This window comes from Mesoplodon mirus (genome assembly GCF_964341445.2).
Source record: "Mesoplodon mirus genome assembly, chromosome: 19".
Taxonomy (NCBI): domain Eukaryota; kingdom Metazoa; phylum Chordata; class Mammalia; order Artiodactyla; family Ziphiidae; genus Mesoplodon; species Mesoplodon mirus.
In genome coordinates, this window is record NC_138995.1 from 61,277,211 (window position 1) to 61,293,710 (window position 16,500).

The following is a 16,500-nucleotide window of genomic DNA, read 5'->3' on the forward strand; positions in this document are numbered from 1 at the left end:
GCTTGGACACATAAGATGTCTCCTGCAAAAGGCCACTTCTCAAACATCAGGAAACAAACATAACCAACCTATGAGATACATAAAAATATAAACAACAAGTCAGGCAAAATGAGGTGACAGAGGAACAGGTTCCTAACCAAGGAACAGGATAAAACCCCTAAAGAAGAATTAAGTGGAGACAGGCAATCTACCCAAGAAGGATTTCATGGTAGTGATCATAATGATGGTCAAGGAACTCTTGAGAAGAATGGATGCACAGAGAAGTGAGAAATTGGGGGGGGGGGTAGTATAATTGCTTTACAATTTTGTGTTAGTTTTTGCTGTACAACAAAGTGAATCAGCTATATGAATGCATATATCCCCTCCCTCTTGAGCCTCCCTCCCACCCTCCAATCCCACCCCTCTAGGTCATCACAGAACACTGAGCTGAGCTCCCTGTGCTATACAGCAGCTTCACCCAGCTATCTACTTTACACATGGTAGTCTATATATAAATCAATGCTACTCTCCCATTCATCCCACTTTCCCCTTCTCCCGTGTCCAAAAGTCTGTTCTCTATGTCTGTGTCTCTATTCCTGCCCTACAAATAATAAAAAATTTTTAAATATAAAGAAAAACCAGAGATGAAGAATAAAATAACTGAAATGAAAAACATGCTAGAAGGAATCAACAGTAGACTAAATGATACAGAGGAACAGATTAGTGAGCAGGAAAACTGAATAACCACTGATACTGAAAAGAGAAAAGAAGGAAAAGAAATGAAGACAATTCTTTGTTCTCTGTAACAACATCAAGTACACTAATATTTGCATTATAAAGGACCCAGAAGAAGAAGAGAGAGACAAAGGGCTGAGAACATAATTAAAGACATAAGAGCTAAAAACTACCCTAACCTGGGATAGGAAACAGACATCCAAATTCAGGAAATGCAGAACATCCCATACAGGATTGCCCACAGAGGAACACTTGAAGACACATTGTAATCAAAATGGCAAAAATTAAAGAGAGAACGTTAACAGTAGCAAGGGGAAAGCAACACATTACTTACAAGGGAACTCCCATAAGGCTATCAGTTTTTAGCATAAATTCTGCAGTCTAGAGGGAGTGGCACAATATATTCAAGTGATGAAAGGGGAAAAAACTTACAACCAAGAACACTCTAATGAGCAAGGTTCTTGTTCAGATTTGATGGAGAAATAAAAAATTTCACAGACAAGCAGAAACTGGAAGAGTTCAGAACCACCAAACCACCTTTATAAGAAACGTTAAAGGAAATTCTGTAAGTGAAAAAGAAAAGGCCACACTAGAAACATGAAAATTATGAAAGGAAATAAAGTTCATTAGTAAAGGCAAACAAATAGTAAAGGTAGGAAATAATCCACATAAAAATCTAGTAGGAAGGTTAAAAGACAAATATACTAAAAATCATCTATATGAAAAATAAGCAGTTAAAGGATACACAAAACAATTACATATAAAATATGGTATCAAAACAGTAATCGTGAGGGGAGGAGAGTACAAATGCAGTGTTATAAATATGCACTTAAATTAAGAGATCAGCAACTTAAAATAATCACGTATGTATATAGGTTGCTAATATATAAACCTGAGGGTAACCATAAACCAAAAATCTATAATAGACACATACACAAAAAAGTAAAAGGAATCAAAACATAACACTAAAGATAGTCATCAAATCACAAGAGAACATAAAGAAGGAACTAAAAAGACCTACAAAGCAACCCCAAAACAATTAACAAAATGACAATAAAAACATACATATCAACAATTACTTTAAAATTAAATGGAGTAAATGATCCAATCAAAAGAGAGAGTAGCTGATTGAATATAAAAATAAGACCTGTATATATGCTGTCTACAAAAGACACACCAGATCTAAAGACACACACTGACAAAGTGGGGGGATGGAAAAAGTTAGTCCACACAAATGGAAACCAAAGGAAAGTCAGGGTAGCAATACACATATCAGACAAAATAGACTTTAAAATAGACTGTTAAAAGAGACAAAGAAGGACATAACATAATCACCAAAGGTTCAATCCAAGAAGAAGATACAACAATTGTAAGTATATATGCACCCAACATAGGAGCACCTCAACACATAAAGCAAATGTTAACTGACATAAAGGGAGAATTGGACAATAATACAATAATAGTAGGGAACTTTAAAAACCCACTTTTATCAATGGACAGTTTATCCAGACAGAAAATCAATAAGGAAACACTGGCCTTAAATGACACATTAGACCAGATGGATTTAAAATATATGTACATATAACATTCCATCCAAAAGCAACAGAATACACAGCCTTTTCAAATGCACATGGAACTTTCTCCAGGATAGATCATATGCTAGGCCTCAAAACAACCCTCAGTAAATTTAAGAAAATTGAAATCACATCAAGTATCTTTTCCAAACAAAACACCAGGAGACTACAAATTGACTATAAGAAAATAACTGCAAAAAACACAAACACATGGAGGCTAAACAATATGCTACTAAACCAACAAATCACTGAAGAAATCAAAAAGAAATTTTAAAAAATACCTAAAGACAAACGAAAATGAAAACACAATGACCCAAAAATCTATGGGACATGCAAAAGCAGTTCTAAAAGGGAATTTATGCTTATACAAGCTTACCATAGGAAACAAGAAAAGTCTCAAATGAAACACCTAACCTTATACCCAAAGGAGCTAGAAAAAGAAGAATAAAGTTAAAAGTTAGAAGGAAAAAACCCCCATAAAGATGAGAGCAGAAATGAATAAAATAGAGACTAAAAATCAATAGAAAAGATTAATGAAACCAAGAAACTTATTCTTTGAAAAGATAAACAAAACTGAATAACTTTTAGCCAGACTCATCAAAAAAAAAGAGAGCCCAAATCAATAAAATCAGATATGAATAAGGAGAAGTTACAATTGACACCACAGAAATGCCAACAAACATAAGAGACTACTATGAAAAATTATATGCCACAAAAATGGACAACCTAGAAGAAATGGACAAATTCCTAGCAATGTACAATCTCCCAAGACTGAACGAGGAAGAAATAGAAGGTTACCAGTAAAGAAATTACCAGTAAAGAAATTGAATCAGTTTAAAAAACAAGAAAACAAAACAAAACAAAACAAAAAATCCTCAACAAAAAAAAGTCCAGGAACAGTTGGCTTCACAAGTAAATTCTACCAAACATTCAGGGAAGAGTTAACACCTATTCTTCTTAAACTATGCCAAAAAATTGCAGAGGTAATTGCAGAGTCAGGAATTATAGGGTTGGGGAAAATGGGTGTAGAGTCATGAGGAAACTAAGGACACTGATAAGTGATGACTGGAACATTAGAGGGCGTTGGACATAGAGGACACAAGAAATGGGCTGAAGTCATTAGAATAAGTAGAGGCTAAAGAGAAAGGGAGAAATAGAAAATGAAGAATGAACGGTTTGGGAGCAATAAAAGGGGAGGAGGGTTGGGCTGAGAGCTCTGGAATCAGTGGGATAGAAGTTTTATAGGGATGGAGATCTAAAGTGCACAGGATATCTGTGGGAGGACAATAAAGAAGACTAGAAGGGGAAGAATTGGTTTGAGTGGCTATCTAAAGGTCACAGAGGCAGAGAGACTGAGGTCACAATGAGGGATAGAGACTGATGGAGTAGAGGGAAGGAGGTGGGGTGATGGAGGTTTCAGGAGTGGACTGAAGGTCACTAATTTACTCTCCTATTCACTAATTCCCCGATTTACATCTGATTCATAACCTAATTGTAAATAGTTCCTAATTTGAGCCATTGAAGCAATAACCTTACTTATATAAAATACTCCCAATGATCCCTTGAATTGAATACATGGTAAAGGATCAAAAAAAAATAACTGAGTAAACAATGGCAATATTTTCTTCTCTCCCTTTGGGACACCAGGTGCAAGGTGTCACCACAGAGGGGTCATGTGGAAACCACCAGAATGACATGTATTCTGCCTAGCACCTGAATGGTCCTGGAAGTGCATTCTCCCCTGGAGGCAGCAGATAAGAACCCATGTCTCCAGAAACCTTGATTTTTGACCTTGTAAGACCCTAAACAAAAAGCCCGGCCAAGATCACTGGAATTCTAACTTATGAACTTTACAATATTTTTTCAAGTGTTAAATGTGTGGTTATATGTCACAACAATTATAGAAAACTACAATACAGAGGAAAAATTAAATTATAAAATAATAAACATTATAAAATATAAAATTATAAATTATTTAAATAATAAAGTCAAATTAAAATGCCCATTAATTACCCCCAAGCAATAAAAATTATTTCTCCAAACATGACTGTTTTCATTAATTGCAGGTATATCCTGCAATTTCAATGTGTAACTTAGACTGATTTGAATTGGTATAATACACAACATATATATTGTCAAATCAAAATTTCTATCAAATTGCTTTCCTTAACCAATTATATATGAAGGTAATATTTTCACATAGGTAGTAATGCACCTACTACATTTCCTAACAAACAACATTGTATTCCATGGTACTTATGAATGAAATGAACTTACTTAAATATTCCTTCTGAAACTCTTCCCAAAATTGCAGAGGAAGGAACACTTCCATGCTCATTCTACAAGGCCACCATCACCCTAACACCAAAACCAGATAAAGATATCACAAAAAAAGAAAATTACAGGACAATATCACTGATGATCATAGATGCAAAAATCCTCAACAAAATACTAGCAAACCGAATCCAACAACAAATTAAAAGGATCATACACCATAATCAAGCAGAATTTATCCCAGGGATGCAAGGATTTTTCAGTATCCACAAATCAATCAATGTGATACACCACATTAACAAACTGAAGAATAAAAACCATATGATCATCTCAATAGCTGCAGAAAAAGCTTTAAACAAAATTCAGCACCCATTTATGATAAAAAAAACTCTCCAGAAAATGGGCATACAGGGAACATACCTCAATATAGTAAAGGTCATACAAGACAAACCCACAGCAAACATCATTCTCAGTGGTGAAAAACTGAAAGCATTTCCTCTATGATCAGGAACAAGACAAGGATGTCCACTCTCACCAACTTTATTCAACATAGTTTTGGAAGTCCTAGCCATGGCAATCAGAGAAGAAAAAGAAATAAAAGGAATCCAAGTTGGAAAAGAAGTAAAACTATCACTGTCTGCAGATGACATGATACTATACATAGAAAATCCTAAAGATGCTACCAGGAGACCAGTAGAGCTCACCAATGAACTTGGTAATGTTACAGGATACAAAATTAATACACAGAAATCTCTTGGATTCCTATACACTAACAATGAAAAATCAGAAAGAGAAATTAAGGAAACAAACCTATTTACCATCCATCAAAAAGAATAAAATACCTAGGAATAAACCTACCTAAGGAGGCAAAAGACCTGTACTCAGAAAGCTACAAGATACTAATGAGAGAAATCAAAGATGATGCAAACAGATGGAGAGATATACCATATTCTTATATTGGAAGAATCAATATTGCCAAAATGACTATATTACCCAAAGTAATATAGATTCAATGCAACTCTTATCAAATTACCAATAGCATTTTTCACAGAATTAGACCAAAAAATTTTACAATTTATATGGAGAAAAAAAAGACCCTGAATAGCCAAAACAATCTTGAGAAAGAAAAACGGAGCTGGAGGAATGAGGCTCCCTACTTCAGATTATACTACAAAGCTACACTAATAAAAACAGTATGGTAGGGCTTCCCTGGTGGCACAGTGGTTGAGAGTCCACCTGCTGATGCAGGGGACACGGGTTCGTGCCCCAGCCTGGGAAGATCCCACATGCTGCAGAGTGGCTGGGCCTGTGAGCCATGGCCACTGAGCCTGTGTGTCCAGAGCTTGTGCTCCACAACGGGAGAGGCCACAACAGTGAGAGGCCCACGTACCGCAAGAAAAAAAAACAGTATGGTACTGGCAGAAAAACAGAAATATAGATCAATGGAACAGCATAGAAAGTCGAGAGATAAACCCACACACCTATGTTCACCTAATCTATGAAAAAGGAAGCAAGAATATACAATGGAGAAAAGACAGTCTCTTCAATAAATGGTGCTGAGAAAACTGGACAACTACATGTGAAAGAATAAAATTAGACCATTCTCTAACACCATACACAAAAGTACTCAAAATGGATTAAAGACCTAAATGTAAGGTGAGATATTATAAAACTCTTAAAGAAAAACATAGGCAGAACACTCTCTGACATAAATCACAGCAAGATCTTTTTTGATACACTTCCTAGAGTAAAAAAATAAAAACAAAAATATACAAATGGGACCTAATTAAACTTAAAAGCTTCTGCACAGCAAAGGAAACCATCAAGAAAATGAAAAGACAACCTTCAGAATGGGAGAATATATTTGCAAACGAAGCAACAGACAAAGGATTAATCTCCAAACTATACAAGCAGCTCATACAGCTCAATACCAAAAAACAAACAACCCAATCCAGAAATGGGCAGAAGACCTAAACAGACATTTCTCCAAAGAAGACATACAGATTGACAACAAACACATGAAAGGATGCTCAACATCAATAATCATTAGAGAAATGCATATCAAAACTACAATGAGACATCACCTCACACTGGTCAGAATGGCCATCATCAATAAATCTACAAACAATAAATGCTGGAGAGGGTGTGGAGAAAAGGGAACCCTCTTGCACTGTTGGTGGGAATGTAAATTTATACAGCCACTATGGAGAACAGTATGGAGTTTCCTTAAAAAACTGAAAATAGAACTACCATATGATGCAGTAATCCCACTACTGGGCATATACCCTGAGAAAACCATAATTCAAAGAGAGACATGTACCACAATGTTCATTGTAGCACAATTTGCAATAGCCAGGACATGGAAGCAACCTAAGTGTCCATCAACAGATGAATGGATAAAGAAGATGTGGCACATATATAAAATGGAATATTACTCAACCATAAAAAGAAACGAAATTGAGTTGTTTTTAGTGAGGTGGATGGACCTAGAGTCTGTCATATAGAGTGAAGTGAGTCAGAAAGAGAAAAACAAATACCTTATGCTAACACATATATATGGAATCTAAAAAAAAAAAAATGGTTCTTATGTACCTAGGGGCAGAACAGGCATAAAGACGCAGATGTAGAGAATGGACTTGAGGACATGGGGAGGGGGAAGGGTAAGCTGGGACAAAGTGAGAGAGTAGCATTGAATTATATACACTACCAAATGTAAAATAGATAGCTAGTGGGAAGCAGCTGCATAGCACAGGGAGATCAGCTCATTGCTTTGTGACCAACTACAGGGGTGGTATAGGGAGGGTGGGAGGGAGACGCAAGAGGGAAGGGATATGTGGATATATGTATACATATTGCTGGTTCACTTTGTTATACAGCAGAAACTAACACAACACTGTAAAGCAATTATACTCCAATAAAGATGTTAAAATAAATAAATAAATAAAATGAAGCACTTGGGACTCCTAAAATAAATAAATAAATAAATGCACACTAGAAGAATTATGCACCACAAAAAATTAGGAAGTATTAGTACAGTTAAAACCTGTTTAAAAATGTAAATTAAAAAGGTCACATCCACAGAATGAAATCCATACCACATAATTACAAAATGATGCAGATAAACTGATAATATTTAATAATATTTCATGATAAAAAAACTCAAAATTGGAATTGATGGAATCTACTGGACTGTAATAAAGACCATAAATGCTAAGCCCAGGATTTCATTACACTCAACAGTGGAAGACTTAAGGCTTTTTTCTATATTCAAGAAAACTTAAGAATGCACACCATCACCACCTTGATTCAACATAGTATTGAATTTACTAGTCAAAACAGTCAAGCAAAGAATAGAAAAAGGCATCCACACCCAAGCCAGAAAGGAAGGAGTAAAGATCTCTCTTCACAGATGACAAAATCTTATGTAAAAAACCCTAAAACATCCACATTAAAATACAAATACAGAACTCATAAATTTAGCAAAATTCAAAATACAAAATAAAACATAAAAATTAGTTGTGTGTTATAAACTAACAGAAAATGATTAAAGAAAAATATTAAGGATAAATTTACATTTATACTAGGATCAAAGACAAAAAAATTCTTAGAAGTTAGTTTACAGATGGAGGTAAAGTGTTTTCTGATGGATATTATAAAATATCATTGGTAGAACCTAAAGAAAATATAAATAAATAAACACACATTCCATGTTCCCAGACTCAAATGCTTAATATCATTAGTTATCAATACTACCCAAGGTGATCCATAGATTTGAAGCAATCACTTTCATAATCCCAATGAAAACTTTGGCAAAATAGAAAAGTGCCTTCTAAAATATATGTGAAATATCACAAAACAGTGAATATCCAAAATAATTTGGTAAAGAAAGTGGAAAATTACAGGCAAGATACTTTTATATTTTAAAACATATTACAAAGCTGTAGTTATCAGAAAAGAATAGTAGAAACATACAGAAAGACAACAGTGGATCAGCATACAGTACACAGACATAAGCTCTCACGTTTATGGTCAAAGAATCTTCACCAAGAGTTCTATACCACACAATGGGACAAGGATAATCTCTAAAACAAATGATGTTGGGAAAGTTGGCTGTTCACATGTGAAAGGATGAAGTTGGATCCTTACTTAACACCACATACAAATATTAACTTAAAGGGATTGAAGATTTATATATAAACCTATAAATCAAAATCTCCTGGAAGAAAACATAGGGGGAAAGTTTTATGACATTTGATTTGACAATAATTTCTTGGCTATGAAACCAAAAGCTCAGGCAACAAAAGCAAATGGGATTATGTCAAATATAAAAACTTGTGCACATTACAAGAAACAAGCAGCGGGGTAAAAAGTCAACCTTTAGAATAAGAAAAAATTACTGCAAGGCATATAGCTGATAAGGAGTTAAGGCCCAGAATATATAAATAACTCATACAACACAAAAACATCATAAAACAAATAACATAATGTATGGGCAAAGGATTTAATAGACATCAATCCAAGTAAGACATACAAATGGACAACAAAAATGTGAATGAGTCTCAAAGTCAGTAATCATTAGAGAAATAAAAAACAAAACCACAATGAGATATCACCTAGCACCCATTAGGATGACCACTATCAAATTTTTTATATATAATAACTTTATATATATAATTACATGAAATTTGGCAAAGATGTGGAGAAATCAGAATTATTACACTCTGTTAAAGGAAATATAAAATGGTGTAACCACTATGGAGGTTTCTCAAAAATTAAAAATAGAATTATGAAATTATGATCCAGTCACCATGCATCTGGGTATATACACTAAAGACTTCAAAGGAGGATCTGCAAGAGCTATGTGCACATTCAGGTACATTGCAACATTATTCACAAAACCATTAATAGATGGAAGCAACCCAATGTTCATGGATACAAGAAGTGATTTTAAAAATGTCATATACATACAAGAGATTATTATTTAGCTTTGAAAAAGTCATGGATCTTGTCACATGGTACAACATGAATAGACCTTAAAGATACCATGTTGTGAGATACGAGAGTCACAAAGAAAAAGACACTATATGATTTCACTTATGTGAATATAATGTACTCAACTTCATAGGAAAAAAAAGTGGAATGGTACTTGACACGGGCTTGTAGTAGAAGGAAATAATGTAGTTGTTTAAGAATTATGGAGTCACGGGACTTCCCTGGTGGCTCAGTGGTTAAGCATCTGCCTGCCAATGCAGAGGACACAGGTTCGAGCCCTGATCTGGGAAGATCCTACATGCCGCGGAGGAACTAAGCCCGTGCACCACAACTACCAAGCCTGAGCTCTAGAGCCCTCGAGCCACAACTCCTGAGCCAACGTGCCACAACTACTGAAGCCTGCATGCCTAGAGCCTATGCTCTGCAACAAGAGAAGCCATCACAATGAGAAGCCTGCACACCACAACGAAGAGTAAACCCCGCTCACCGAAACTAGAGAAAGCCCGTGTGCAGCAACAAAGACCCAACACAGCCAAAAATAAATTTTAAATGAATGAATGAATGAATGAATTATGGCGTCAGTTTTTCAAGATGAAAATTTTCAGATGTCAATGGCAAAACAATGTGAATATACTTAAAACACTGGAGTATACAGATAAAAATGTTTAAAATGGTTAACTACCTGTGTTTTTTCTCAGAATTAAAAATGAAAATAATACCTAAAATAGAATTATAAACTTTTTCAAAGATTAGTTTCAACTTAAAAATGTCTGTCTCACACAAAAAATTCATTAATAATTTGATATGAAATTAAGACAATTTCTACATCTACTGACCAAGACAGTATAAAACAAACATTGTTTATTAACCAAGAAGAGAAATAAAGTAGGTAAGTCATGAACACAGTAGGGGAAATAATTAGACAAGCACATGATTCTGTTGGCTGTAGACACATTGGAGATTCAAATTTGAATTAAACAACAAACTTTCTTACGTACTGGGTTGCAAATTGTCATTTATATCCATGATATAAATAAAAACAAAAATGCAAACAAGTAATTTTTTGGAACCTATCATAAAAAAGGAAGCAAACTGTCATGGAATTACTCAACAAAATAAGAGAAAATTATCCCCCCACATTCTGAATATATGTACTATTAAGAAAGAATAGAGACTTCCCTGGTGGTCCAGTGGTAAAGAATCCGTCTTCCAATGCAGGGGACATGTTCGAGTGAGCCCTGGATGGGGAACTAAGATCCCACATGCCATGGGGCAACTAAGCCCACACACCCCAACTACTGAGCTCAAGCACCTCAACTAGAGAGCCTGCCTGCCACAAACTACAGAGCCCACGCGCCACAATTAGAGAAGAGAAAACCCGCACACCACAACTAGAGACAAGCCCGCACACCACAACAAAGAGCCTGTGTGCTGCAATGAAAGATCCTGCATACCTCAATGAAGATCCTGCCTGCGTCAATGAAGATCCTGCGTGATTCAACGAAGATCCCGTGTGCCACAACTAAGACACAACACAGTCCCCCCCAAAAAATAATAATAATACATAAATAAAATGTTTTTTAAAAAAGAAAGAATACTTCTAAATAACGGTAATTTTCAACTGTGACTGTGCTTCCATAAAAAGCAACCACTTTGAATCACTGGCATGTACTGCAAGGCAGGAGAATTTCACAGAAAACACATTACAATCATTCATTAAAAGCTCTAATAAAAACTTTGAATGAATAAAGATTTAAAGACAGTAACGAATTTTTTTTTATTTATGTATTTATTTATTTATTTTTGGCTGAGTGGGGTCTTCATTGTTGCATGCGGGCTTTCTCTAGTTGCGGTGAGTGGGGGCTACTCTTCACTGTGGTGTGAGGGCTCTAGGTGTGTGGGCTCAGTAGTTGTGGCACATGGGCCTAGTTGCTCCACAGCCTGTGGGATCCTCCCGGCCCAGGGCTGGAACCTGTGTCCCCTGCGTTGGCAGGCAGATTCTTAACCACTGCGCCACCAGGGAAGCCCTGAAATTTATCATCTTTTTAATTATATATATGCACACACAATATATCAAGGCTGTAATCCATTTTCTAGAAGAAAAGTACTTTATAAATAAAGGAACAAGATGAAAGTTGTAAAACATGCAGAGAATCACTGATATATAAAATAAATGTTTGGGCTTCCCTGGTGGCGCAGTGGTTAAGAATCCACCTGTCAATGCAGGGGACAAGGGTTTGAGCCCTGATCCAGGAAGATCCCACATGCCGTGGAGCAACTAAGCCCGTGTGCCACAACTACTGAGCCTGCACGCCACAACTACTGAAACCTGTGAGCCTAGAGCCTGTGTTCCACAACAAGAGAAGCCACCACAATGAGAAGACTGCCCACTGCAAATGAAGAGTAGCCCCCGCTCACTGCAACTAGAGAAAGCCCAAGTGCAGCAACAAAGACCCAATGCAGTCAAAAATAAATAAATAAATTTATTTTTAAAATACAATAAATATTTGTGTGTAAATTATGATTCAGATAAATGTGAAAAGTGGATGAAAAACCTAATGATTACTTTTTAAGTGAAATAATCTTATATTTATAAACCAAACAATTTACAAATATGTGATGCCTACTAATTAATTCAATTCTTACCAAACACCTGTTCATTTGAGCATGTTTTATTAGATCTTTTGAATCTAAAATCATAGATGATTCTGACATAGAACTAATCAGAAAGTGAAAATATATAGGAAATAGTCCCTGCAAGCTTCTTCTTAAATACGACAAACTTATGAAATGATAGTTATTAAAAAATTAAATTAGATTTGAGACCTTAAAATAAACTGGGCAAGGTTCTAAGCTCCCCTAGGTTATTAATCTTAAAATTCTATGAGTTAACTAGATAAATTATTTTAGCACTGATGAATTGGTGCAAAATACACTTAGAATATCTAATGTTCGTTTGTACAAGGAAAGGGAAATATTGAAGTTAAATTGAGGATTGGGGCTTCCCTGGTGGCGCAGTGGTTGAGAGTCCGCCTGCCGATGCAGGGGACACAGGTTCGTGCCCCGGTCCAGGAGGATCCCGCATGCCACGGAGCAACTGGGCCCGTGAGCCATGGCCGCTGAGTCTGCGCGTCCGGAGCCTGTGCTCCGCAACGGGAGAGGCCACAACAGTGAGAGGCCTGGGTACCACAAATAAATAAATAAATAAAATAAAATAAAATTTAAAAAATAAAAAAATAAAAAAAAATAAATTGAGGATTACATGGTTACATTTTAGGAAGGTGCTTGACAGTCTGAAGGAATTACCAAGAATGAAATTTGTAGGGTGATGTTTGAAGTGTCCATAAGATTGGATACTATAAAGCAGAAAACATATAACATCTGTCCCCAGTATTCCTGGAATTTTGGTACCAAACCCCAGTATCTCCAGGACTCCTCTCATACTCTTCTGACTTGAAGTAGAAGTGGAGCTTAAAAAAATAAATGGCTTAGCATAGAGTTACTCAGAAATGTGCACAGTTTTTCATAGATTCCGTTTAGCAGTGGAAGAACAGGCAGATCATGTAGTGCCTCATAGACCAAGAGGAGGATTTTGGCTCTCAGTGAATCAGAGGGATAATCACTGGAGCCAAAAAGAATACATGGAGGATTTAAGACCACAGGATTAAGGTAGGAGGTATGCCTCTAAGACAACAGAAATAAACTAGGCTTATCAAAAATAATTTCTAGTGAAAAAGATCTTCCCAAACCTTATTATAAGATTTAACTTCCTCCATGATCTTTGGAGGTCTCACCTGTGTCACCTGTTTCATCTATTCACAAGAACCTGGGTGTATGGCTGTTGTCTCCTTTCCCTTCACATCCCCGGGATCCTTCTTTTGCTCCAAAAATGTGACTAGGTCTGGCTTAGACAGACAATAAGACCTGTTCATTAGAAAAAGCAACATAAGTTTTGCTGGATATTCTACAATTTCCAATACAGTATTGTGCCCTTGTGAGAAGACACTGTAGAATGTTAAAATGTTCTAGAAAATAATTTCAAAAAATACTGTTTTTGAAAGCACATTTAATATCCCTAGGCAACAGGTAAAAATCAGTTCCTGACATCCACATCTAATTACTACTGAGTCAAAAATAAGGGGTGGAAGTCTGATTTTAAGAGGAGGGAAGCATGATTTTATACCACTGAACTTACAGAATTACCACTAATCTAGAGTGAAGGATGGAGATTACCTCAAAAAAGAGGAAGGTTAGAATCATGTTGAATCATCATGAAGGCTTTCTTTCTATACCCACAAACTCCCATTTTTCCCTTGAAAGTAGTGATCTGAAATTCTACTGTAGGAAGCAGAAGATTCCAGGAGATCCTCTACAAATGAAGGAACCTAAACTCTGCGAGTGAGGAATTCCGGAAGTTATCTTCACCTGAGGAGACCAGTTTCCTATAGTTCCCTAACATCACATCCCTATACAATTTCTATTGAGTGACATTCAGAAATTCCCACTCGTCCTAAGAAAATTTTATGGCCACATCCTGGAATGTCAACTCTCTCTGAAATAAAAAGTACATTTACAAAGTGGCTAGGGGAGATTGGAACCAAGATGGCAGAGATGGTTCTCTCCCTCTTGCGAGAACACCAGAATCACAACTAGCTGCTAGACAATCATCGACAGGAAGACACTGGAACTCACCAAAAAAGATACCCCACATCCAAAGACAAAGCAGAAGCCACAATGAGACGGTAGGAAGGGCGCAATCACAGTAAAATCAAATCCCATAACTGCTGGGTGGGTGACTCACAGACTGGAGAACACTTATACCACAGAAGTCCACCCACTGGAGTGAAGGTTCTGAGCCCCACATCAGGCTTCCCAACCTGGAAGTCTGGCAATGGGAGGAGGAATTCCTAGAGAATCAGACTTTGAAGGCTACTGGGATTTGATTGCAGGACTTCAACAGAACTGGGGGAAACAGAGACTCCACACTTGAAGGGCACACACAAAGTAGTGTGTGCATCGGGACCCAAGAAAAGGAGCAGTGACCCCAGGGGAGACTGAATCAGACCTACCTGCTAGTGTTGGAGGGTCTCCTACAGAGGTGGGGGGTGGCTGTGGCTCACTGTGGGGACAAGGACACTGACAGAAGAAGTTCTGGGAACTACTCCTTGGCGTGAGCCCTCCCAGAGTCCACCATTAGCCCCACCAAACAGCCCAGGTAGGCTCCAGTGTTGGGTTGCCTCAGGCCAAATAACCAACAGGGAGGGAACTGAGCCCCACCCATCAGCAGTCAAATGGATTAAAGTTTTACTGAGCTCTGCCCACCAGAGCAACAGTCAGCTCTACCTACCACCAGTCCCTCCCATCAGAAAACTTGCATAAGCCTATTAGATAGCCTCATCCACCAGAGGGCAGTCAGCAGAAGCAAGAAGAACTACAATCCTGCAGCCTGTGGAACAAAAACCACATTCACAGAAAGACAGACAAGATGAAAAGGAAGAGGGCTATACACCAGATGAAGGAACAAGATAAAACCCCAGAAAAACAACTAAATGAAGTGGAGATAGGCAACCTTCCAGAAAAAGAATTCAGAATAATGATAGTGAAGATGATCCAGGACCTCAGAAAACGAATGGAGGCAAAGATTGAGAAGATGCAAGAAATGTTTAACAAAGACCTAGAAGAATTAAAGAACAAACAAGCAGAGATGAACAATACAATAACTGAAATGAAAACTACACTACAAGGAATCAATAGCAGAATAACTGAGGCAGAAGAACGGATAAGTGATCTGGAAGACAGAATGGTGGAATTCACTACTGTGGAACAGAATAAAGAAAAAAGAATGAAAAGAAATGAAGACAGCCTAAAAGACCTCTGGGACAAAATAAAATGCAACAACATTGGCATTATAGGGGTCCCAGAAGGAGAAGAGAGAGAGAAAGGACCTGAGAAAATATTTGAAGAGATTATAGTCGAAAACTTCCCTAACATGGGAAAGGAAATAGCCACCCGAGTCCAGGAAGCACAGAGTCCCACACAGGATAAACCCAAGGAGAAACATGCCAAGACACATAGTAATCAAATTGGCAAAAATTAAAGACAAAGAAAAATTATTGAAAGCAGCAAGGCCAAAACAACAAATAACATACAAGGGAACTCCCATAAGGTTAACAGCTGATTTCTCAGCAGAAACTCTACAAGACAGAAGGGAGTGGCATGATATACTTAAAGTGATGAAAGGGAAGAACCTACAACAAAGATTACTCTACCTGGCAAGGATCTCATTCAGATTCAATGGAGAAATCAAAAGCTTTACAGACAAGCAAAAGCTAAGAGAATTCAGCACCACCAAACCAGCTCTACAACAAATGCTAAAGGAACTTCTCTAAGTGGGAAACACAAGAGAAGAAAAGGGTCTACAAAAACAAACCAAAAACAATTAAGAAAGTGGTCATAGGAACATACATATTGATAATTACCTTAAACGTGAATAGATTAAATGCTCCAACCAAAAGACACAGGCTTGCTGAATGGATACAAAAACAAGACCCATCAATATGCTGTCTACAAGAGACCCACTTCAGACCTAGGGACACATACAGACTGAAAGTGAGAGGATGGAAAAAGATATTCCATGCAAATGGAAATCAAAAGAAAGCTGCAGTAGCTATACTCATATCAGATAAAATAGACTTTAAAATAAAGAATGTTACAAGAGACAAGGAAGGACACTATATAATGATCAAGGGATCAATCCAAGAAGAATATATAACAATTATAAATATATATGCACCCAACATAGGAGCACCTCAATACATAAGGCAACTGCTAAGATCTATAAAAGAGGAAATCGAGAGTAACACAATAATAGTGGGGGACACCTCACTTACACCAATGGAAAGATCATCCAAAATGAAAATAAATTAGGAAACAGAAGCTTTAAATG